Source organism: Eptatretus burgeri, chromosome 1, assembly GCF_056783735.1.
Source record: "Eptatretus burgeri isolate ZD-2024b chromosome 1, Ebu_testis_v1, whole genome shotgun sequence".
NCBI classification, from domain to species: domain Eukaryota; kingdom Metazoa; phylum Chordata; class Myxini; order Myxiniformes; family Myxinidae; genus Eptatretus; species Eptatretus burgeri.
The window spans coordinates 24,550,456-24,575,628 of record NC_140961.1 but is presented as its reverse complement, the minus strand read 5'-3'; the positions used below and the strand labels follow the sequence as shown (position 1 = coordinate 24,575,628).

At 49.4% G+C, this 25,173-nt stretch overlaps 1 protein-coding gene across 5 annotated transcripts in view; it reads right to left on the bottom strand.

Moving 5' to 3' along the window:
- Window positions 1-25,173, bottom strand: part of DNAJC5 (DnaJ heat shock protein family (Hsp40) member C5) — an 86,237-nt gene that overhangs the window by 60,495 nt on the left and 569 nt on the right. For 3 of the 5 annotated variants that reach the window (XM_085879306.1, XM_085882218.1, XM_085880622.1), the window contains exon 2: window positions 19,526-19,609. The exons of 1 other annotated variant lie outside the window; for it this stretch is intronic. The gene's annotated coding sequence lies outside the window, so the exon portion shown is untranslated. Of the gene's footprint in view, window positions 1-19,525; window positions 19,610-20,039; window positions 20,059-25,173 lie in introns of those variants that run through there. One more of the 5 variants, XM_085880110.1, reaches the window with a different exon arrangement.

Here is a 25,173-nt window from a genome sequence, read left to right as displayed (position 1 = left end):
GAGATGTATAGTCAGACGATTTTACCATGTTGTGGACGACGTTTATCCGAGGCTGACCTAGGAGGTGTTAATTGTCGTTAAACTAGATATTGGGAAATTTGAGATCCTAATGGCAAGGTCCAGTCTCAGATTTAATTGATGACTTGCTTACTTGTTCATGGAGGGACATGACCGAACAGGCAGGAGATATCATGATGTAGAGAAAGGACATATGGTGTAGAGATAGGAGACTGGTCAAGCCAAATAAAGTGATTTACTGAAGGAGTACCAACTGATATCAAACTGACTGTTAATCTTAACACAAAAAAACAACAAAACATTTAGTGCTTGACTCAATTAATATTCAAACTGATGGTTTTGTGCACAAGCTGTGTATTGTAACGATAACAAGCACACAAATTTCATGTCAGCATTTTAGTCATTCAAGAAATATAACATTTTTTAATAAAAGTATATATGAACCTGTTATATGACAAAATTAAAGCAGAGTAAAAAATACCATGATTAAAATAAAAGATGGGATTTTGGATCTTGGCTAAAGGGAATTTAATGATCTGTACAACATTGCAATTTGAGAAGTACATAGGCAATTTAAAATGAACATGTTATATGACCATGGGCAGATGTAATCCCTGAGGTGGTCATCAGTCTTGCTACGCTTTACCAGTGGTTTGTAATCTGTAAGAGATGAAACTTTCCAGCCCTTTCATGCTGTACCCACTTGGTTGGAATTACTAATTATATTTCTTTATGCATCAGCACATGAATATCTTGGTATCATGGTATTGGAGTGTGTGGAGTGGGCAATGCTGGCAACGTGCTCCGGGGTGGTGTGTGTGTGTGTTCGAGACTTTATACTCTCTACACTTTTTTACACTCTGGCCACTCCGCTCATGTATGCCTCCGGCTATACTGCATGTAGTGTGATGGACTCCGACAACAGGGCCTTGCACATGATGTCCTTCACATCCACCTATGTTCTGTCCTACACCAAGTTTAACCAAACGTGGTTACTTGTTCACCATGGCAGAGCATGAGATTGTGGTTGGGGAAAAGAGACTCTGTGAGAGACTCAACTCTGCAAAGTGGCGTTGGATTTCAGAAGGAAAATGCTTGTGGCCACCTTTTCTTCCTCAGAGAAATGCCATGAGCTTTCTAAACGCCCAAGTTATTGTCAACAATTAATGACTAAAAAAAACACACACAAAAAAAACTGATCCTGATCATGAAGTGCAACATTGCGGTGAGCTTAGGAGGTACTGTATGCACCCAGGCATCATAAGGAACATGCAGGAGAAGATCGAAGCCCTGATACCCAGGACAATGTCAAGTGCGCAAGCAACTGTCTAGACCAGTTCCTCCGTCCTTGTATCACCGTTCACCTCCAAGCAAAGATGGATCAGCAAGCTGTGTGAAATTTTATTGGCGAACTTTGATAGGGGAGGGCTGGGTTTGGTGATTTACACTTGGATGCAGATGTCACGGGAATATTTTATGTTCATTCAAGGATCGCCTTTGTGAACTTTTTAAAATTCATACATTGAAATTGATTGTGATGTTGTCTGAATGACAAAAAGGGACAAATGTGGATGAAAATTTCTCCAAAATTGGCATTATGAGTTTAAGGGTGATATCCGGATCTTCACCAAAATCAAATCAATTCGTCTTCGTCACACACCCAACATGTGCACCAAGTTTCGTACGAATCCGTCCACAACTTTTTGAGATATCCTACACACAAACAAAGACAGACAGTGGTGAAAACATAACCTCCTTCCACCTTCAGTGGCAGAGGTAAAAATGCCACACAGGCCCAATTGCCTATAATTATGCCTAGCATGGCTGCAAGTGAAGACCGCAGTGACTTTGAAAGAGGGATGATTGTTGGGGCGCATTTAGCATGAGCTTCCGTGACAAAGACAGCTCAACTTGCCGTTTCATGAGCAACGGTGCTCAGGTGATGTCGGCATGGAACTCTGAGGGAAAGACATCTTCAGCAAAGAGCAACAGTGGGTGGAAGTGCATACTCCAGGGTCGTGATATTGTTGCATTAATTTGAAGTGCAAGGCAAAGCAGATGACCAACTGCAGATCAATCGACTGTAAATTTCAAACTGGGGCGTGAGAGGTCAGTTTAATTAAAAGCGGTTCGTCGAGAACTCCAGAGTGGGATACCAAAGTCTGCTTTCAGTGCACAAACCACTCATCACACCTGGAAATGCACGTTTGTAAATCCAGTGGTGCAAAGGGCACAGGCAATGGACTACCGAGCATTGGAGAAATGTGATATCACGGCAGGCATAGGAGCATGTGTGAGAGCAGCGCGTCACTGCGTCCACTTTCCGCCTGTACTCCAGCGGCCTCCGTCTGGCCATCTCCCAGGCAGATGCCTGGCCCATCCCCATCTACTTAAGATGCTGATCAAATGTGATATGGTCAGATGAATCATCCTTCACCATGTTGAAAAATGGACGAGTGCACGTGTGGCACCGACCTAAAGAACTCCACAACCCAGAGTGCTTGGTTCCAATAGTGAAGGGATCTGGTGGCTCTGTAATGTTGTGGGGCTCATTTTCATGGCATGGTTTGGGTGCAATCATTCCTTTAGAAGGTGAGGTTAATACCAATCTCTTATCTACTCTATGGAACTGAGTGATCATCTTCACCCCATGTTGCAGCATTTCTTTCTTGCCGAGTGGGGTGTCTTCAGGTCAGGTCAGGTCAGGTATGGGAGCATGTGCCAGAGTACCATGTCGCTGTGTCCACTTTCCACCAGTACTCCAGGGGCCTCCGTCTGGCCATCCCCCAGGCAGATGCCTGGCCCATCCCCATCTCCTTGAGAAGCCGATCAATCTGCTGCAACCACGAGGCACGTGGTCGGCCCATTGGCCTCCTCCACTCAGGAGACTCCCTTGCTGAGAGAATCTGGTGAGCAGGATAAGCGTCAGGAAAACGAGCCACATTCCATACAGCCGCAGCTGATGCTCATGGACGACGATGCAGGTAACAAATCTCATTTGAGTCTCTATCAGCAACCGCGCGTTGGACACAAAGTCTGACCAGCGATAGCCAATAATTCTCCGAAGAGACCTGGTACCAAAGGAATTAAGTCTACGTCACAGATCCTTGGTCAGAGTCCAAGTCTCGCATCCATAGAGCAAGACTGGAAGCACCAAGGACCTGAAGACTCTGACTTTCGTCCTCCCACACAGGTACCGGCAGCGCCACACCCCATTATCCAGTGAATCCATGACTCCCGAGGCCCGACCCAGATGTCTATTGACCTCTGACTCACAGCCAGCAGAGACATGAATATCACTGCCAAGGTAAGTGAATCTCTCCATGACCTCAACATGCTCACCACAAACAGGCACAGACAGGACAGCAGCATCCAAGATGTCATTGAAAGCCTGGATCTTAGTTTTAATCCAGGAAACCTGTAATCCCAGTGGCTCCGACTCCTAATTCAGCACCACGAGGGCCCCCAAAAGGATATCTAAAGTCTCCGCAAAGATGACTGCATCATCTGCGAAATCAAGGCCAGAGAACTTGACATTCCCAAACGATGCACCGCAGATTGATCTCTCCAACATCCTCCCAAGAATCCAGTCCATACAAGTGCTGAAAAGTGTGGGGGCCAGTACACACCCTTGACCAACTCCAGTAACAACTGGAAATAAGTCAGATGGTACCACCACATCTCACAGCACTCTTAGTACCAGAGTAGAGTTCAGCCATTAGATCGATCAGTTTTGGTGGCACCCCACGAAGACCTAGAATCCTCCAGAGGGCATCCCGATTCACTAAATCGAACGCTTTGCAGAGATCAACATAGGCTGCAAGCAGCCTCTGCCGAAACTCTCGTCTGAGTTCGGTGAGGACGCGAAGAGCAAGGATACGTCAATCGCTGACCTCTTTGGTGTAAAGCCTGACTGCTCTGCACACTGGTGCTCAAGCAGATGGTGGCGAACCCTATCAAGAATTATCCAAGCAAAGACCTTGCTCGGCACTGAGAGCAACATCACCACTCAGTAGTTGCTGCAGTCTTGGCGATCACCCTTCCCTTTCCAGAGAGGGACAACAAGGCCCCTCTTACAGTCAGTTGGGATGATGCCTGTTGTGGCGTATTGGCATACGCGTGCAAAGCACAATGCGTAGAGCGTTGTGGGGGCGTGGAGGAGTTGTGACGGTAGTCACGTGTCTGCAATGCTTATAGCTGTTCGCGCCCACAAGGGACTTGCAGCACCAGTGGCATCAGTAGCAGCATGTGGTATCATTAGCAGTGTCTTGTAGGTCGTGTGCCTGTAGAGTGCATCGAGTGCGTATTAAAGCGGAGTTACGAGAATCCGACGCCTACCCTCTCGCTCGAGACAATAAAGCGGAGTTGTGTTACCCTCCGGCTCGTGTCTGCCTGTTCGCACCTCTGCCACGACACTATAGTTTGGCGACGAGGCTGTTTCGGATCGGCATGTGCAGAGTGCCTGTTTTCCTCGGTATTGACTTTGAGTCGTTGCCGGAACAATTAGATTGTCGGGTGCACAGAGCGCCGGGAGAATCAGCACAGCTTGCGCGGCACGAGTTCGATCACCTGGCGAGGAGCCCAGGGAAGCGCATCGCGAGTTTCGCAGCACGGGTGAGACATCTCGCCGTCGCCTGCGAATTCACGTCGAGTGAACGGCGGGCCGGGCTCGGAGATCGCTTTATTTCTGATTTGCAAGCCTCGGAAATGGTTTCTGCAATGCCATGGCTCGAGGACGAGGACATTACATTCAACTCAGAAGCGGTGTCGGCCGTCGCTCAGACTCTGAGGGATGTCCGGGGCCTCAATGGCCAGAGCACGACAGGTGATCTGGAGGTCCGCGCGGTGTACCAAGCGCCCACGGCCGCACGCACAGTCTTCGGTGCGGGTCGTGACCGAAAGTTGCAACGCGGTCAGTCGGACGGCGGTCTGAACACTCAGGGACATCTACGGTGTGTGTGCCAAGTGTCATTGGCCATCATAACGGTCATGGATGGCGGTGTGCGAAGCGACCCCAACGTCCCGGGTCGAGTCCTGCAGCCTGGGCAAGGTTTTGTGGATGGAACGTCGATTGTGTTTCAAGTTGGTACCGGAGCGGCGGTGTCGATCATGAGCGAGCGCACCACTCGTGCACTCCCCGGTCTACGCCTTTTCAGGTCTACCCTCGCATTGCACACGTATACCGGTGAAACGCTACCAGCGGTTGGCAGGGCACACGTCTTGGTCGCCCATCAAGGTCAGCAGGTCACGCTCTCGCTGTTCGTGGTGCGATGGGAGGGGCTCGCCCTTTTGGGTTGGAGCTGGTTGGCCCGCATTCAACTAGTCGGGACGGCGCCAGTGAGTGGCCTTGGACGTCCCGTGCTGAGCCGATTAGAGTGTCAGTGGGAGGAGGTTCCTGTTTCGGAGTTCATACCTCCAGGTGCGCCTGTGTCTCCTTCGGGCCCCGTACCTTCGTTTGGGCCCGGGCCTCCCTCGAGACCTGAGGGCGAGGGCCCGGCGGCAGGGGCCGCGGCGATACAACATGGGTTTCCGTTCATTGCTTCCTGCAACTACGATATACGGTTCCGGAGCAACGGGGACCATGCCAGCTGCGACGGACTCTCGCGCTTGTGCTGCACTCATGATACAGTGCAAGCCCGTGCCGTTCAGGCGATTTCAATGGGGGATTGGAGCGAACCGGCCGCATTCAAGAAGTTCGCGGAACGTGACCATCGACGGTGTCCTCTTCGACGTTCAGATGAGGACCTGCATGCAAGTCGCCTCAACGTCGTGACAACCAAGAGGCTTGCACGCAGCGTGGTTCATAAGTTGTTAATTGTTGTGGGTTTGATTCTCGCGGCATGAGTGATTAAGCTGGGCGTTATAAAAGCAAATGCCGACAGTCTGCATGTGAGCAAAATGTGTTTGATTGGGATCAATGCTTTCTATGGTGTGAAGAACTTGCGGACAATCGTTGCGAATAAAGAGGTCTTCCCAATCCCGATCTTCGATGACAGTCCGCAGTTCGCTGCAACCTCATGTGTTAACATTATACTGTGGGAACGCGCTGTACGTAAAGAGAAGTTTGCATCTGCGCCAACAATGTTTTTGCTGTTGTATGACATTGCTATGCATCCAGTCAACGCTGATCGTCTGTATGGACGTGCGTTGAGGTCTCGGCTGGATTTGCTGCGACCTAAGGGGTCGGTGGCAGGGGCAGTGTTGCGCCCGGCATTGGTGCGCGGTTTTGGTGTGGGACAGCTGGTAATGGAGCCGTCCAATTGCCTGGTTCGAGTTGATGGCGGGGAGCCGGGGCCGGTTCGCTGTTCAGCGTCACCCACACCCCTGATATCGCCAAGGCCAGCCGTGCTGGCGCCCGCGGGGCTTGCAGGCCTGGGTGTTTACCTGATTCGGTCCTGTCTGAGGGAGATGTGCCAACTTGTCGACCGGGGGCATTTGAGGGTGCCGGGGAAGGTTCGCTTGGGGTATCACCTTGACCGCGCCGGGAGGAGTGTAAGCATGGGCCGCCTGGGGGTGCTTCTACAGTCTACTGCATTTGGAGTGCAACTCACTCGCACCGGCCGATTCACAGCCGACCATCACCCCAGGGTTAGATCAAGTGACGTGGTACTTGGAAGTTTTGCTTGGTTGATGTCATTTTGTTCCTCTGTTTTTTTTTTATGTCGTTGTATTCTTTGCCAATTATGCTTGTCATGCTTGTCATTTTATAATCATACTTTTAGGAGGGAGGAGTGTGGCGTATTGGCATACGCGTGCAAAGCACAATGCGTAGAGCGTTGTGGGGGCGTGGAGGAGTTGTGATGGTAGTCACGTGTCTGCAATGTTTAAAGCTGTTCGCGCCCACTAGGGACTTGTAGCACCAGTAGCATCATTAGCAGTGTCTTGTAGGTCGTGTGCCTGTAGAGTGCATCGAGTGCGTATGAAAGCGGAATTACGGGCATCCGACGCCTACCCTCTCGCTCGAGACAATAAAGCGGAGTTGTGTTACCCTCCGGCTCATGTCTGCCTGTTCGCACCTCTGCCACGACACTACACCTGTGTTCCAGGCAGAGCACAGAACTGCATGCAACGACACGAGTGCAGCATTTCCACCAGCCTTGAGAAGTTCAGCATGGATGAGACAGATCCCTGGAGCTTTACTCCATTTCAACCGGTTCACCGCAGCATGTGTTTCCACAAGCGAAAGTGGACCACAGTTGATTGGAGGGTCAGCAACAGGGATTGTAACACCCCTGACGTCCAACCGTTCAAAGTAACCGGCCCACTGGGCCTTCACTTCGGACTCCTCTGTCAAGAGCCTACCACCCTCTGCTCCAACTGCAGTACACCGAGGGATGGGCTTGGATGAACGCAATGCGCGAATCCCCCTGTAAGCAGGACGAGAATCACTTGACTGCAGGTGATGCGCTACACCCTCACAGATTCCTCGCACATAGGCCTCCTTGTCCACCCTTAGCGCACATACAGTTTTACGCCTCAGCTCCCTGAACAGCTCAGTTCTGCGACTCTGGTCAATGGTATGCAGTATCCCTTGAGACACAGAATTCTTCTTTACCCAATGGTGAGTTCCAAGACATCCACTTGCAACATCAAGGACAGTGGTCTTGAAAGCACTCCACAACTTTTCAGGACCTCCCAAAGCACCTAGACCCCCAAAATCTCTACCCAGCTCGTTCGCAAACTCCTCAGCTCCCCTCTCATCCTTGAGCATGCCAACATCCAGCCTAAGCTGGGATGGTGCCATTCTCCTGGATTTAAGGTGCTGCTTCAGAATTGCTACAACAAGCCGGTGGTCAGTATTGAGGAAATGTGCACTCCGGTAGACCCTGCAGTTCTGGATCATCCTCCAGCGACCATCAACGAGGACATGGTCAATCTCTTTTGCCACACCACCAGCGTTGGAATACCAAATCCAGCGATGAGCTTGTGGGCGCTGAAACCATGAACCGGCCACCCTAAGTCCATGACTTCTTGCAAAGTCAAGGAACTTAGTGCTATTCTGGTTCATAGTTCCTGACCCATGGGGACCAACACACGTCTCATAACCATCCCTATCAGTTCCCAGTTGATGCATTGAAATCCCCCAAGACTAGAAGTGTATCTCATGTGGGGCACTGATCAACCACAGAATCGAGAGTGGCGTAGAATGCATCCTTCACAGTGAGATCACTCGCCTCAGTCGGAGCATAAACAGAGACCAGGGAAATGATACCAAAGGAGTGACGAATCCTTCGTCACATAATACGCTCGTTGACCGATGTTACCTCAATTATCATTGGAATCAGCTTATTGGACACAGCTTCAGCAACTCCTTGGGAATGGTAACCATCAGAGCGACCAGACCAATAGTAGGTGTAACCACCCACTATGATCTCGCCGCAATCCGGTCTCCGAACCTCAGAGAGTGCTGCAATACTGATGTCCAAACGCTTGAGCTCAGATGATAACAGAGACAGGTGATCATCCTCTCTTCAGGATAGGACATTCCAGGCACCCACCCGAAAGGACCGCCTCAGGTTAACCCAAGGAGACGCCATCTGGTGGACGACACCTCAGCACCACTCCGACACACTCTCCCACAATCTGATCCGGGAATGTTACCCCGTGGTTTCCCTCCTTTCATCAAAGATTGGGGGTGCCGATGGCTTTGCCGATGAAGGGAAGCTGCACAGGAGGTACTCCCACGGAGTGAGTTTTCAGATTTCTTTGCGTTTTTGTGTTTTGCGGAATGAAGGGTTTTACGGTCTTCCAGGATGATAATATAGGGTGTCTTCCAGGATGATAATGCCCCCATCCAGAGCATGTGTGGTTGCCCATTGGTTTGATGAGCATGACACTAATGTTATCCATATGTCATGGCCTTTTCAGTTACCAGATCTGAACACAATTGAGCATTTATGGGATAATCTGCAACAACGCCTGAGACAGTGCTTTCCACCTCCATCAAACAGGCGCGAGTTGATTGACTTTCTCATGGAAAAATGGTGCTACATCCCTCCTGCAGAATTTGATGCTGGTGGACTCTATGCCACAGCGCATACAGGCCATACGTGGTGGCCCAACGACCTATTAAGTGACTTTACATTTTTTTTTGTCCACTACCATTACATAGAAGGGGTTCACACATGATATGTATATATTTATAAGAGCAATGTACATGTAATGTGCATGCCTGTCAGGTTCTTGATCTCCCTTTGCACATTCAGGCTTATTTGTGCAGGAAATCTTTGAGCCCTGTGTTTCCAGTGAAAACAAGATTATTAGTTAAGAGCCATAAGTTGTCATTGAAGTAAATGTTTTCCTATTATACCTCTCTCCTCCCTTTTATTGTTATAACCCTCCTTTTACTGCACCCCACCTCCATAATAACTGCACTGCACAAGCACAATCCTTCCAATCCATCAGCATCTGAACGATTAAGTTTTTGACGCAGACAGATTGCATTGTGTCAAGGGACACAGATACACATACCTTTGCACACGAGAGAGTGCTAATCGAGAGTCAAAGACAAAGTGAGTTGGCATCATCCTGGTGTGTCCATCTGCCGAATGTCCATCAGCAGAGCTGTCCATGTATCCAGGGACCAGTCTGTTCTGCTGATCCAGTTCACATGGCACCCTGGATGCCTGCATCACTGACTGACAGGCCAGCTCAGGCATTCGAGCTTGCGGCCCAAAAGGCCTCAACCCCTCATGTTTCTGCCAGCTCCTGTTCTTTCCTGAGTTGTCATCTCTCCTCTAACACAATTTCCAAATCCTTTCCTCTCTCACCATTTCTTAACAATTCATTATTTGTGTCCCTTCCACTCATACTTTCCCTGTGGTTATAAGCAGGGAGCAGGAATAAGATAAGTTAAGGTTTTAATTAAATCCAGTTACATGAAATAAATTAAATATATCACTTCTGGGGTAATGGCTCCATTCAGAATCATGCCTGGGGTGAGGACACAGCTGTTATCATTATTCATCACCGACACAGACTGCTGTGTTTATTATCCCCATGCTCTTTGAAAAAAAAAATGATAATAAATTTGGGGGAGGGGGAGGGGTGGTGGGGGAGGATATTGTAATAATTGGCTGTCTGTTTGTCATGCGATCTCCTCCTAAAAGGTTGGGAGGAAATAGAACAAACTTGGTAGTTATGACACCACTTGGTAAGAATGTGCAAGAGCAGTATCACTTTAGCCCCACCCCAAGATGCAGGGTCAAATACATTAAAAAAAAGTTTTAAAAAGCACTTGCAGGCAATTTTAAAACATTTCTTGTTGAAACTTTGTGTATGCAATCAACATTGGGAGATGCATGAAAAAAAAAATTGGGGGAGGGGGGGGGATTTGACCTCCGGTTCATGCTCCAGCAGGTGGGTATTTGCGATGTGCACCATAGACTTCACTTTAGTTATTATTTACATGGATATGTATTTTTTTCAAATTAGTGCATGTGGAGACATTTATTTTCCTGCCTTTGTGGTACCGAGATAAAGGCACAAAGACACGAGAAAACCCTCACTGTAATCATACGCCACAACCGCTCGGGCATTTGGAGCAGAGCCCACATGGTCGTGACCCAAATTCAGATCAACCAGCAATACAAATACACTTTATAGGAAAAAAAAATCTCAAAACAGATTAAGGATCAAGTAGATGCAAAATTTGTGCAAAGTAGCTGGTGCATGGCAGCTGGTAAATTGTTGAGTTACAAACACAAAGAAACACCATGAAAATAAATGAATGTACAATTCAGGTCACTGTGACAAATTAATCAGTACACCAAGTAGTCAAATGAGAGATGACGAACTTAAAGGCTGGAGCATGGTACGAGAACAATGATCTCCATCACTTTCGTTTCATAGGCATCACATTACCACACAATTCATTTCTTCATTCCTGAGTCTTTGAAGCATTTTGCCTTTTGTCAAGGAAAAGGAAAGCAAGAGGAAAAGAACAGAAAATGGGACTACAAGCCTCATCTTCTCATGAATGATGAATAGCTGACAGACTTTGCAATGGTAAAAAAAAAACAAACGTTTGACTAACTTTATATGCACCTTCTATTCACTTGTGCCCACTCATCTATCTATAATTCCAGCAGTGTGTGCGTGTGTGTGTGTGTGTGTGTGTGTGTGTGTGTGTGTGTGTGTGTGTGTGTGTGTGTGTGTGTGTGTGTGTGTGTGTGTGTGTGTGTGTGTGTGTGTGTGTGTGTGTGTGTGTGTGTCCGCTGTTTCTCGACAACCACTGGTCCGATCTAATTGAAACTTGCCAGGTATATTGCTGGGGACCTGAAGATGTGCCTTTTCAAGGTTTGATATTGTTACATTTGAGGGGGGGGTATGCATTCAAAGGGTAATTAGGATGTTTAATTAGGTATGCCATGCTGTTCGAGTTTACCAGGATCTCGATGTAATAAGTAGCAATTCAGTGGTGATAAGTTGTCTAGTAAATGTTCATTTCTTCAAGGGGGGAAATGATAATTGTCACGTAATTAGATAGGGACACGGGATAGGGTAAGTGTGTCTGCGTAAACCCCTTTTTGGTATTCTCTGGAGACTGGCCGTGACGTCACAGGACAGTGCAGCGGATGGCTCCGCCCCGTGATCACGATTGGCAGAAGGCGACGGCGGTGGGCCAATAAACGGCTCGATTGGAGGTGACGAGGGCAGGAGGATAAAAAAGGTTCTGTTCGGGGTCGAAAAGGAAGAGGAAGAAGATTACAACCAAAAGATCGTGTTTTTTTGGTGGGGAGGCTGTTGCGCGGGGAGCATCCTTGTTGTTGTGCTGATTCGATCGTGTTCTTGATCGTGTCTTGGAGCCTTGCTGAGCCTCGTGCCTCACCTTGGTTGGCTCTGGGGTTCTGCTGACTCGGAGTACGGGGTCGAACGGCGGGCGGACCTGCCTCCCTCTCCTGCTCGCAACTTGGCGCCAGAACTGGTTCCCTGGCGGCTGTGAGCGGACTTGGGACAAGACCAGGAGGTCGACAGCACCACGGTTTCTCCTGCCCCCCCCTGAAGAGAGCAAGGCCAGCTCGTCCGACGCCGATCCAGGGACAGTTGCGTCCACACCACGGTCCAGCCTGACCACCAGAAATAGCTACGTTGTGTGTGTGTGTGTGTGTGTGTGTGTGTGTGTGTGTGTGTGTGTGTGTGTGTGTGTGTGTGTGTGTGTGTGTGTGTGTGTGTGTGTGTGTGTGTGTGCGCTTGGCGCCTTAGAGGGATTGAGAACTGTATATTCATTGGAATTGTCTGTGTTTTTCACCACGCCCGATCCCACACCATCCCGTCGAATCGCCCCGGATCCCTCTTCTTGCCGAGTCTTGTTATTTCTGGTAATAATAAAAAAACAAATAAACATCATCAACTCAGTGAAAAGCGACTCGTGCCACCTTCCTCGTCCCGTTTGCGGTAGAGTGATTAGAACCGCCATGTTTGGGTTATAAACAAATAAACCGCCTCCATCGTTTCGGCTCATTCTACGTTGGCGGGACTGTTCAAGTCCCGTGGACGTCACATTGGTGTCAGGGTGTTGGATGTTCGAACCCCTCTAAATTATATTTGGTATCGGGAGAATATACCAAGATTAAAATCTCGTCACGAATTGGAATATAAAATTACTACAGAAAAGCGCGCGAGCGCGGGAAAATTTTGACGGGATTTTTCAAATTTAAATTAATTGGCGGTAAACGGGACTTCTGCACCATGGCGGATGTGCAGATGTTTGAGGAGGAAGGCCACATGTCTGGCAGCGTGTCGGGGGAAGAAGGGAGAGACGGGGGTAGGGTTGGAACCTCCCCCATTCCGAGCGTGGACCGTGCTTCATCGCCCGTAACGGAGGCGGCAGCGCCGGAAACCGGCACGATGACGATCTGGACAATGTTGGAACGTTTAATGAGTGCAATTACAGCACAGGGGGCAAAAATGACGGCACAGGGGGCACAAATGGCAGAAATGACGGCACAAATGGAAAATCAATTCGTGACACAGAGGGCAGAAATGACGGCACAGGGAGCAGAAATGACGGCACAAATGGAAAATCAATTCGTGACACAGAGGGCAGAAATGACGGCACAGAGGGCAGAAATGACAGATCAATTGGGGGTAATGGGGGAACAGTTGGGTGCACGGATTGATTTAATGAGGGATGAATTGGGGGAAAAGATGGAGAAAATGAAAACTGAGATGCAGGAGTGTGTGGATGTTAAATTGGGAGAAATACAAAGCAAATTCGAGGATAGATTGGAGGAAACAAAGGTAGAAATTACATTGGAGGGGGAAATATACGAAAAAAATTGGTAGATAAAATTGATGCAACGAACATTCGGGTTGATAAAGTGGATGAAAGCCTGGAACGTCATCGTGCCTGTGTGGATGCTCGTATGCAGCTGCAAGTTGAAGAGTGGGGAGAGCTGAGGAAGCAAGGGATGAATTTGGCGGAGGAGGTAAAAGGATTGGAGGCTCGTTTGGACGAACAAGATAAAATTATGAGCCAAGATGAAGTCTTGGATAAAGGCCTGGTAGAGCCGTCTTTTGTAAGTAGAGTGTCCGGGTTGGTTGAGGAGCAGCTACAAACTCGCGACGGAGCCTTGGAGGAGGTTGTGCGGGCCCAGAAGATCCTGCGGGAAGAGGTGAATCGGTCCATTCAACGTTTGGAACAGGAGGCAAAATTGACCCATGAGACCCTCACCACAAAACATCTTTGGCCACAGTGGGCTCCGGAATTGGATACGCAGCCACAAGGGTGTTTGATCTCTGGGCTGGATTCGGACAAGGGAGAAAATGAGAAGCGGGCCACCGTAAAAGTGATCCCCCTGGTAAATTTCGACGGGTCAGGGAGCGTTGAAGCTTTTCTGACGCAATTTGAGTGCATTTCCCGACTAAACGGGTGGAATGAGCGGCAACGTACAGGGAATTTGGTGGCAACGTTGCGGGGACCAGCCGCAGATGTGTTAAACGTGATCGCGGAGGAGATGTTGACCAGCTCCCACATTTGCGAGGCGTTGAGCCGTCGGTTTGGGTTCGCGGCAAACTGTGATCTGGTGCGGGCCCAGCTCCAGCACCGCAGATTAAAGCCGGGTGAGACAGTGCAGGGGCTGGCACAGGACATTTACCAATCAGTCAGGATCGCGTATCGGGACCTTACAGTGGAGGCATGGGACAGACTGGCACTAGAGAAATTTTTAGCTGCTCTTCCTGACCCTGAGGTCCGAGCGCTAGTGGAGTTACAGGATCCAACCACCGTTCACCGAGCGGCCGAGTGCGCGGCCAGGCTGTCCTCGTGGAGGCGGCCGGGTCGGGTGCCAGAGAGGCCATCGGTGACGATCCGACAGGCGGAGATTCAGGATCAGGGAGGAGGGCTGGAAGAAATTGGCATTACCCAAATGTTTCAGGAAATTTGCCAGAAACTGTCAAGTTTGATAAAGGGTAATCCGGTAGTTAGTGCGCCAAAGCGGCGGGGTCCAGCCCAGCCAATAGAGCAATTCGATTATGGCCGAGGGGGTCCGGAACCGGAAGAGACATTTCACCGATACTCACGGGGGCCTTTTATGGGGAGTTGTTTCCGGTGCGGGCGAAGAGGACACATGCAACGATATTGCCGGTACCCGGCGATGGAGGGACCCTCCAATAGACTTTTAGACTCGGAGAGGGTGAATCCTCCTGCTGAACCGCCAGGTCTATCCGAGATGCCCTTTCATAGGTCGGGTCCAGAGATCACTGTCGGGGGTCGGGAAAACTAGATTGGGCTGAGCATAGAGGGCCATGCTCGGCTGCTGAGATTGTGGCGAAGTGCCCTCTGGTGGAAAAAAATGAATTGTGGGAAAATTGGCATGGGTTTGTAAGTTCTGCTGGGTTTTAGAGTGACAATCAGGACAGTGGGTAATTGGAAACAAAGCGGGCATGAGTGGCTGTCCAATGGCTGGTGCGTGCACCGGGTGAGAAGTGCTGTGTGAGTTGTTTTAAGTGAAGAAGTGAAATGTATGGTGCACACATTGTTTTTTTTATTGGGCATGGTGTGGTAACAGGGAAGGTCATGGTCGGTGAAGTGTTAGAAATGCAGGTGTCACATGTAAGGCCGATGGGGTGGGGGAGTCATGTGGGTTTTGTGGGTGGGGATGATGTGCTTGTCCACAGGGATTGCTGAAGCTCACGGTGAGCGTGAATTGCGACCCCCTTCAAGGAGATTCACCACCTGGTGGCTAATGGTGACAGTGTCTGGAGGCAACTGGGAGAGGGTCTGGTTGGGCGACCAAGGCGGGTAGGACCTTGGCGACCCAGGAAGGCCAGAGGAGCCAGTGAGACCCCTTCCAGAGTGTTGTACAGGATTAGAGCTGATGGCTACCAGGGGGGAGGGAATCAAAGGGAGCGGGGTGGAGAAACGTCCGGGTTGGACTAAAGCTTACCTGTGGGCATGGTTGCACCTGAGATGCCCCCATCATCTTGTGGTAACCCACCCCACGGCCATGACGGGATTCAGCCTGCATGATTAAAATGAGGACCATGACCTAGAAATGTGATGATGACCATGGTGTGAGTGTTGTGAAGATGTATGAGTCCCACTCGATCCCGCACAACTTGACATGTGCAGCAAGGGCATGATGTCCGCATAATTTTGGGGCAAGCAAATTTGAAAATTGGCTCCCCAGGTAACGCTGGGTCTATTAGCATCCACTGGGGGAGGTGGTCAAGTGTAAATATCCTGTGAATAGTGTCGTTAAGGCTTAGAGTAGGAATGTAAAGTATAGTGTTGTGTTTTTGTGGAACCTTTTGTTTCCCCTCCCCAGATCACTGGAAGAGTGCTGGGCAAGAGCGATGATCCAGAAGATGGAGTGCAACTTCGCTCAGTGCTCTCATGTGATAAAATAAAATAAAATAAAAAGCAAAAAAACGAATGATTGTTTAGGCGAGGATAAGGCCATAAGGGGGTAGTACATTAAGCAGGATAGGTAAGTTAGCTGCGACTCGCTGCCCATTGCCCCTCCTACTTTATTTCGTTAGGTTAATTAGGTGTGAGTCAGTAAGTGTTAAGGCTGGTACGGTAGCGCCTGTGATATACCTTGCAGGAGCTGCGGTACCAGAGGAGGGGGCAGTGTTACGTTTGAGGGGGGGTATGCATTCAAAGGGTAATTAGGATGTTTAATTAGGTATGCCATGCTGTTCGAGTTTACCAGGATCTCGATGTAATAAGTAGCAATTCAGTGGTGATAAGTTGTCTAGTAAATGTTCATTTCTTCAAGGGGGAAATGATAATTGTCACGTAATTAGATAGGGACACGGGATAGGGTAAGTGTGTCTGCGTAAACCCCTTTTTGGTATTCTCTGGAGACTGGCCGTGACGTCACAGGACAGTGCAGCGGATGGCTCCGCCCCGTGATCACGATTGGCAGAAGGCGACGGCGGTGGGCCAATAAACGGCTCGATTGGATGTGACGAGGGCAGGAGGATAAAAAGGTTCTGTTCGGGGTCGAAAAGGAAGAGGAAGAAGATTACAACCAAAAGATCGTGTTTTTTTGGTGGGGAGGCTGTTGCGCGGGGAGCATCCTTGTTGTTGTGCTGATTCGATCGTGTTCTTGATGGTGTCTTGGAGCCTTGCTGAGCCTCGTGCCTCACCTTGGTTGGCTCTGGGGTTCTGCTGACTCGGAGTACGGGGTCAAACGGCGGGCGGACCTGCCTCCCTCTCCTGCTCGCAACTTGGCGCCAGAACTGGTTCCCTGGCGGCTGTGAGCGGACTTGGGCCAAGACCAGGAGGTCGACAGCACCACGGTTTCTCCTGCCCCCCCTGAAGAGAGCAAGGCCAGCTCGTCCGATCCCGATCCAGGGACAGTTGCGTCCACACCACGGTCGAGCCTGACCACCAGAAATAGCTACGGTGTGTGTGTGTGTGTGTGTGTGTGTGTGTGTGTGTGTGTGTGTGTGTGTGTGTGTGTGTGTGTGTGTGTGTGTGTGTGTGTGTGTGTGTGTGTGTGTGCGCGCTTGGCGCCTTAGAGGGATTGAGAACTGTATATTCATTGGAATTGTCTGTGTTTTTCCCCACGCCCGATCCCACACCATCCCGTCGAATCGCCCCGGATCCCTCTTCTTGCAGAGTCTTGTTATTTCTGGTAATAATAAAAAACAAATAAACATCATCAACTCAGTGAAAAGCGACTCGTGCCACCTTCCTCGTCCCGTTTGCGGTAGAGCGATTAGAACCGCCATGTTTGGGTTATAAGCAAATAAACCGCCTCCATCGTTTCGGCTCATTCTATGTTGGCGGGACTGTTCAAGTCCCGTGGACGTCACAATATTAATCGGACAAGTGCCTCCCAAGTTATGGCCATTTATTTACCAACCAATGACAACACAGGTTGTTGCGTGGGCGTGGCCGATGGGGTAAGGAAACCTCAGCCGCGGTCCCCATTACGGGTTACAACGTACGGACTTCCGGAGAGTGATGACTTCGTGTATTCTAATAATTTCTCGATTTCTTATGCGCATTTATAGATAAACACAATGCCCCAAGTTATGATCGTTTTCATATTAGACGGTGCATAAATTTTGGTAACATCAGAGTGAGCTGGTGTGCTCCGAACCAGGAAGTAAATATTTTTTTTCTCTTCTCTTCTCTTCTTGTTTTTCCTTGCGACGACATTGCGAAAAGGCAAAATAGGTTGGCGCCAATTGAATAACTGGCTATTAAAACTAAATTGCGAATAATCGTGACTGCGATATGCGAACTTCCAGGCCATGCATGTACGGGCACGCGAGAGCGAAGAAACGGCCTGTGTGGTTGTTGTTTCTTGCTCGCGGTTTGAATATTTATTTATTTTCTTTTTTTTTTTTACGGGCACGTACTAGTTTTTCTAATTTTCATGTTTATTCTTACTATTTCCTGAATATAAATAAGCAGGAATTTTTCACATTTACTTATGGAATAAGCAGCGCTTAAGTAACCTCTTGAATTCAAGGATGTAGCAATCATGAAAAATTAAACATGACAAACACAAATGCATCCTAAAAGGGGAATAACAGTTGGCTCACTTTTGTAGGTTCAGCAGATGTTTATTGCAAGATTTCATCCAATGAAATTTAAATGCGGTCATGGCTCGACAAATGGAGAAATTCTCCCACTATGAAATTCTCCTAACAATGGATGGAGATCCTCAATGCCAGACATGAAACCAGAGCCATCTCCCTCGATATATTGCGTGCTTTCGATACGGTCTGGCACCCTGCCCTGCTCACCAAACTCTCTTCCTCTGGTATCCAAGGACATCTCCACTCATAGCTCGCAGACTTCCTCTCCTGTCGCAACCAACGTGCGGCCCTTAATGGAGTTCTCTCATCCCCTCTTTCTGTCCAGGCTAGAGTTCCTCAAGGCAGTGTTCTGGGCCCTGTTCTTTTTCTGGTTTTCATCAATGATCTCTCTGACTCTGGAAAATCCTCTTTATCACTTTGCTGATGACTCCAACCTCTGCCGTGCCATCTGTCATCCCTCAGATTGGCAAGCAGCAGCTTCTTCACCCTCTGCAGATTTGGACAAAATTACAAGGTGGTCAAACACGTGGAACATGTCTTTCAACCCTGACAAACCTCACACTCTCACTATACTATGTCTCTCCGAAAGGACCGTCTGGAACCCCCGAAGAAGTCCTTTCATTCAAGTTTCTTGGTCTCACCATCTGCCATGATCTTTCCTGGGAAAGCCACATTTCCAAGCTGGCCAAAAAAGCCAGTCAGTGACTGGGCATCCTCCGTCGTGCAAAGTCCTGCCAAGGCACACCTGAGCTCCTGACCACATACAAATCTTTTGTCCACACCCTGATGGAGTATTGCTTTCCCCTCTAGGCTGGTGCTCCTGCACTCACCTTTCTCAGCTTCACACTGTAGAAAGCAAGGCACTTAGGATCATTGGTATCTCCCACGATGAGGCTGTCTTTGGGTCTCTCACTTTCTCATCACAGGCAGGTCGGTGGTCTTTCTGTCTTCTACAGTCTCCTCTGTGGCCTCACCCCCCCGCTCTGTCTGAGATATTACCTCCCCCCATATTTCCACAGGGCGCAATTCCGCAAGCAACCCCCTTCAGGTAAAACTACCAAAATCAACAATCACTGCTCACCTTCACTCTTTCATTCCACTTTTTTTCCTGCCTTTGGAACAAACGTCCACACTCTCTTCAACCCTACTCTTCCCTCCAGTTCTTCAAAACAGCTGTTCAGCACCATCTCTTATCTTCCCCCATCCAAAACCACAATCGTTTCTTCCCTTGCTAATCCACCTCAAACGCACCTCCTTCAAATTCCCTGCTTTCCTTCCTGAAAGTCCCTGTCATGTAAGGACCTGAAAGTCCTTCCTGCTCCCCTTGTTGTACATTCTGTGTGTTCGCTCTCACAAGAGCCTCGACACTGTATACAAAAAATAAATAAATCAATAAAAACCCAGGAAAAATGGCCACTGTGTGCAAGCTATCATGAAACGTTGCCAATCCAGCGACACTCAATACATATGACTATAAATCAAATATCATGAGCTCAAAACTCACCTCACTCCGAGAGAAGTTTATCAGCAGGGCCAAACAGCACACATGCTCCAAGAAAACAGCACACATATCATTCCTGCAAAGAGACTAAGAACAAAGCTGTGAAATCTCACATTCAGATTTCAATGTCTTTTACCAAGGAGAATAAAATTCCAGAGCATGAGAAGTAGGCATAAACAAATATACCATCAGAGATGGGGAATCCCCCGCCATTGAATGAAAAAGGTCATACATATTCCAGATAATGAGGGAGGTGAATTGGAAACAAGACACCATTTGGTCATCATCTCAAAAAAGTTCCCCAGGGGTGAGGAACGTAGTAACCAAAAATAATTGAAATCAGATAAGCGTTTTTCCATTTAATACAAAAAACATTTTTTTCAAGATGGCCGCCCCAGTCGGCCATCTTGGATCCGGCCACACCCAAAATCAATAGGGTTCTTCCTTTTCAGGAAGTACATGTGTGACCCAAATTTCAAATCGATATGGCGAACAGTTTATGAGTTATCGCACTCGCAGCTATAAATGTTGACGCCCGGACGGACGGACAGCCGGACGGACAGCGCACAACCTGGGTGACAACAATATCCCCCTTCCGCCACGCGGCAGGGGATAAAAAGAAAGCACCAAAATTTATCAACTGTGGGAAGCAAAAGGGAGAAAAAAAAAAATTCTCCAACATGACAAGCACAATTTCTTCATCATATTTGAGGAATTGATGAGAAGAAAGTACAAGTGAAGGCCCGGTCACACCTTGACGTTTTAGCCAGCGATGGCAACGTATTAAAATGTATGTAAAACGCTGGCTGACGTTGAACTTTTGATGTTTTTTTTTAAGATTCGGACGTATTCATAACGAGTTGGTCGTATGCATAACATATTAGTAATGGACACAGAACGTTTCGTTGTGTTATAGATAACTTATACCAACGAATGCTGAACCTGTTGTTGGCCTACACAACCTATGCCCAACGATAGTCTAACTTCGGCATAGCGCGTTGCACACATCGCCGACGATGTCGTGACGTAGCCTATTAAAAGGCTGACGCACAACGATTCGAATCGTAACTGCCGTAGAAATGGAAGTGACAACATCGCGGTCACACTTTGGCGATCTTGCCAGCGTATGCCGATCTAAGAAAAATGTGTCTAAAACGTTGGGGGCACGTCAAATACGGTATGAGTAAGTTTGGTATACGTGAGTAGAACGCTAAAGTACGCTATCATACGTCGTAGTAAGTAGAGTACGTCAATAAATTTTAAACATGTTCAAAATTTTACGACGTACTCAGCGTATGACACACGTTCCGCATGCGATGGGGATAAGTTTTACACACGATATGCGGACGCTTACACACGTCTACAAAGGCTACTTATAAGCTACTCATAAGTCGAAACACGTCGCGGTAATGTCTTTTTTTACGTGAAACTTATTTCTAACTTATGTTTGACGTGCTTTGAACCAATTCTTTACGTAGTCCCAACACACATCAACGTATGTAGACGTATTCCAATGACGTCTTCCGGTCGACAAAAAAAAAAAAAATGAATGTTTCTAGCTTACAACTGCCATATAAAGACGTGTTCCCAGCGGTTTTGGGAATTGGTATATAAAAATGCTGCTCATAAAAGGGAAACCCAACAGTGTTTTCGAGTCGATGTCCATGTCAGCAGTATCAGTATCAGTATTAGTATTAGTATGTTCATGTTGGCAGCAGTAGGTGAGTGTGAGGGGGAGGGTGTGGGTTATGATGGATCCTCCTTGCGTCCGCGTGTCCACGGGAAGGTTCATAGGCTGCCACTCAACGATTTAAATGGCTGCATCTCCACTATTGAAAGTAGACGCTTGCGCTCAACAATTGGATTTTTTTTACACTCAACGACTTTTAAACGGTACCACTCAGCTATTTTCATTGTTTACAATGAACGATTTAAATTGCTGTCACTCGCCTTTGTTTTTTGACGCTGGGGTTTGGAAATTTTAATCGTTTCTATTGAACGTGTTAAATCGCTCAAACCCCACTATTGAAAGTAGACGCTTGCGCTCAACAATTCGATTTTTTTTTTACACTCAACGACTTTTAAACGGTACCACTCAGCTAGTTTCATTGTTTACAATGAACGATTTAAATTGCTGTCACTCGCCTTTGTTTTTTTTTTTGTTTGTTTTTTTTTGACGCTGGGGTTTGGAAATTTGAAGCGTTTCTTCTGAACGTGTTAAAACGCTCAAACTCGACTATTTTAAATAGACGCTGCCGATGGACATTTGGAATCATAGCCAAGCTAGACATCGAAGTGTGAACATCCTCGTCATGCCGAAGAAAAGTTTGAAGAATGCTGCAAATAAGTGTCCTGGCCATGGCCGTGGATCGGTATAATGTATCGCAAGGACGATCCATTATACCGACGTCTTTCAGCCTATGAGTAACTTAAAAGTAACGTCTGTCGATGTGTGGCAACGATCGCGTAACGTGCCAACAACACGTTAATCATAGGTTAGAAATAAGTTTCGGGTACGCTAAACATTACCTCGGCGTGCCTCAACTTATGATTAACTTACAAGTAGCATGTGTTGACGTCTGTCAACGATCGCAGACCGTGCATACAACTTGTGGCCAGCGTAGCGGAACGTGTGAGTCATACGCCGGCATACGTCGTGAAAAGTACAACGTTTAAAGCCAACGTACAACGACGTATGGCAACGTACTACGACGTATGCCAGCGTGCTCTCAATGTTATCAAAACTTACCCATAACGTATTCAACGTGTGCCAGCGTTTTAGAAAAAAAATTCAAAAATCGGCATACGTTGGCTAAAACGTCAAGGTGTGACCGGGCCTTGAGAAGAGAAGAAATGATAAAGCCAAAACAAGAGTAAAATGAAAATCCAAGCAAAGAGAAGACAGTGACAAAATTGAAGTAATGATGAGAAGTGAGAAAGACGGCAACAGCATATAAAAATAGCTCCGCAAAGCAGGCGTAACCCCTCAGCCCATGCATTGCAAGAGGAAGCAGTGATATCACGATGATGCAGTCAGTTAGAGCACGTTGGACGTCATATCGAAAATCAATCAGACTTCAAGATGGCTACCGTGGCGGCTAGTGAAAATCGCAGCGCACCTATTTTTGAAAGGAACCTTCCTCTACTCAACTCCAACACACACACTGCAAAAATAGATTTAATCGGACAAGGCATTCTCCTCAAAATTGACAGAAACCAATTTCAAGATGGCTGCCATGGCGGCCACACTGAAAATCGCAGCGCGCCAATTTTCGAAAGTAACCTTCCTCTACACAACCCCAATACACCCTGCAAAAATGGATTTAATCGGACAAGGCGTTCTCCTCGAAATCGACGGAAACCAATTCCAAGATGGCTGCCATGGAGGCCACATTGAAAAATCGCAGCGCGCCCATTTTCGAAAGGAACCTTCCTCAACTCAACCCCAACACACTCTGTAAAAATGGATTTAATCGGACAAGGCGTTCTCCTCGAAATTGACGGAAACCAAAAGTTGACAGATGCCCGGCCGCCTGCCGGACAACGCCTGTGACGACAATACCCCTTTTTCAGCCCAATTCGGGCTGAGTGGTAACAAGACGTTCTCCTCGAAATTGACGGAAACCAAAAGTTGACAGACGCCCGGATGCCAATACCCCTTTTTCAGCCCAATTCGGGTTGAGGGGTAAAAAGTGATTAGAATGGAAAAGGCAAGGGCAGTCATCTTTCGTCTAGATGACATACCAGCTTCAGGTACACCAGCATCAGCATGAGCACGAGAATGAGAAGTATATGGATGACAGAGTAATGTGTGAACAATGTTGTTCAAACAACAAAAAATTCAAGCAGACAAGTAACCAATGACCAATTAATGCAGCCACAGTCACGGGCCTTCCCCCCAGATGCAGCGGCCGCTGCGGGCCCTCCCCCCAGATGCAGCAGCCGCTGCGGGCCCTCCCCCCAGATGCGGCGGCCGCTGCGGGCCCTCCCCCCAGATGCGGCGGCCGCTGCGGGCCCTCCCCCCAGATGCGGCGGCCGCTGCGGGCCCTCCCCCCAGATGCGGCGGCCGCTGCGGGCCCTCCCCCCAGATGCGGCGGCCGCTGCGGGCCCTCCCCCCAGATGCGGCGGCCGCTGCGGGCCCTCCCCCCAGATGCAGCGGCCGCTGCGGGCCCTCCCCCCAGATGCAGCAGCCGCTGCGGGCCCTCCCCCCAGATGCAGCAGCCGCTGCGGGCCCTCCCCCCAGATGCAGCAGCCGCTGCGGGCCCTCCCCCCAGATGCAGCAGCAGCCGACGGGGGCCCTCCCCCCAGACGCAGCAGCCGACGCCGCGAGACCTCCCCCCAGAGGCAGCAACCGCTGGCACGGGCCCTCCCCGCAGATGCAGCCGCCGCCGCGGGCCCTCCCCCCAGACGCAGCAGCCACCGGCGCCGCCGCGGCGGGCCTTCCCCCGAGACGCAGCAGCCACAGCAGCCACCGCGGGCCCTCCCCCCAAGACGCAGCAGTCACCGCGGGTCCTCCCACCAGACGCAGCAGCCGCCACGGGCCCTCACCAAAGACGCAGCAGCCACCGCGGGCCCTCCCCCCAGACGCAGCAGCCGCCGCGGGTCCTCCCCCAAGACGCAGCAGCAGCCACGGGCCCTCCCCCCAGACGCAGCAGCCGCCGCCACTGGCCCTTCCCACAGATGCAGCAGCCGCCGCCACAGGCCCTCCCCCCAGACGCAACAGTCACCGCGGGCCCTCCCCCCAGACGCAACAGCCGCCCCGGGCCCTCCCCCAGATGCAGCAGCCGCTGCGGGCCCTCCCCAGATGCAGCAGCCGCCGCCGCCGCGGGCCCTCCCCCCAGACGCAGCAGCTGCTGCCGCCACGGGCCCTTCCCCCCAGACGCAGCAGCCGCCGCCGCCGCTCGCACTCCCCTCAGACGCAGCAGCCGCCGCGGGTCCTCCCCATAGACGCAGCAGCCGCCGCGGGTCCTCCCCATAGACGCAGCAGCCGACGTGGGCCCTCCCCCTTGACGCAGCAGCCGCCACCGCAGGCACTCCCCACACCCATCAACGTTGGCATTGCATGGGCAGCTAGTTGTGTTGATATACATTCATGATGAGTCTGCCAGCAACATACGAATGGAGTCGTCCATTCCAACAAGTCAGACAGTTAACCAACGAAGCATGCAGTCCGCCAGGCAGGCAATCAGTCATTTATTCAGGAAGTAAAATCACCAACAATGCACTCATGCGGTCACAACCATACATCCTTACTCTAATTCAAAGACCGGTGTTTGTTTGTTTGTCGCACTACCACTCCTACAGTTCTTGGCCGATTTCATCCAAACTCACTACATTGGATCAGCATGACCACAATTGGTGTAATGGGGTGTTTTCATCTTTGCCTGTGGTCTTGGTGGGGCGATACAAATTCTCCATGTAAACGTGTGTGGTGTCATGTCCCTCCAGGTTGGGGGAAGGGTACTCTGCTGGTCGAGATAACTATCCATTATATCGGGAAACAACCATATTAATATATTGAGAGAGCAGCACTCTCCCCCTCCCAACCCCCCCCCCCAACCCCCTCCAACCCCCTCCTCAGCCTTTTTTTTTTTCAGGTGTTTTTCCAATTCAATAACTGAGCTAATAAGCGTTAGTCTCGACTGTAATGC